Consider the following 1,349-nt stretch of genomic DNA (forward strand, 5'->3'; position numbering starts at 1 on the left):
AAAATATGAATGTATAATTAAGGGATAAGGGTAGAATATTGTATCGCTATAAACGTTTTCTTAATATGGTAACGAGATATTAGTGATTTTTGTCATTAGCGTATATTGGTGGTGTAAAATTGATCATCGTCTAATTAGACGATGACTCACGATCAAATGCTTAGACGATTATTTATGATTAGAATGTCTCATGATCTGTTACCGCGAATATGATGTCATTTTGTTTATCGCACAATCTATATTATTATTTACGTTCAGTCTCATGATCGATTAACATAAATACGATGTCATTCTATGTGTAAGATATAGATTAGGTCATATTCTGAGAATAATATTTATTAATATTATTCAGATAATTTTTTAGAGAATTAGTTATTCTTTAACGCTATTAGATTCAATTAGATTATTTAGGTTTAAGAATATAATCGTTTGTTTAACGATACGAACTGTATTATATTCTTTATTAATTGTAAATAGTCTGCCAGTGACGAAGAATCAAATGAAAAAATAAATGATTACATTATTACCTGTTAAAAAATAACTATAATTTTCCAAACAATTATATTCACAGTATAAGACTTGATCTTATAGCATTGTAAACGAAACAGCATCGTATTTATAGCATTATATTTATCGATTTGAACGTTTTTAATTAATTTCATAGCGATATCATGATTGATACGTGTCAAGTGTAATAGCGCCAACGATGTATTAATAACAAGCTCTGCATCCACGTGCGTTTCCTTACCCTCTAGCTCTATAGTTAACACGTATTAATCTCTAAACATTTTACATTCCGCGTGTTGGAACCTGAAAGCATTACGCAGAACGATGACAGAAACAACGTATGTACTTGCTATACGAAAGCGTATTCTTCGAACTGCCTAACCAAACCAACCGTGTGCAAATTGCGTTTAAACGTTCCCTCATAAATTCTCGCCACTTGTTTACAACTATTAAAATCAATCAGTCGGCTAGTTCGTGTATTGGCATATATATATAGCAGTCGAAGATAAAGTCGTTCGAATAAACGTGTACACGTACGTCGTTATATTTCTTTAATAATAATCCTTAAAGAGAAGCCAAACACCATCGATCGATACGTATCGATTAATACATCTTTGATACATATCAAAAGCTAAAAGCATTCAGATATTCGTAGATTGGAAAGAAAGAAAAAGAGAAACGCGTGGGCGAACGACGACCGTGAGGAGGCGATCCGCGGTAGAAACAAGCGAAGGAAAGGCTTAGTAGACGGACGAAGAGGACGAAGAGGAAGTTTCGATACGGTCGCGGGTCGACCGATCGACCAATCGCGTAACGTTGGCGGGGGTTGAGCCATAAATGTC

Source organism: Bombus impatiens, unplaced genomic scaffold, assembly GCF_000188095.3.
Source record: "Bombus impatiens unplaced genomic scaffold, BIMP_2.2 scf_0051, whole genome shotgun sequence".
Taxonomy (NCBI): domain Eukaryota; kingdom Metazoa; phylum Arthropoda; class Insecta; order Hymenoptera; family Apidae; genus Bombus; species Bombus impatiens.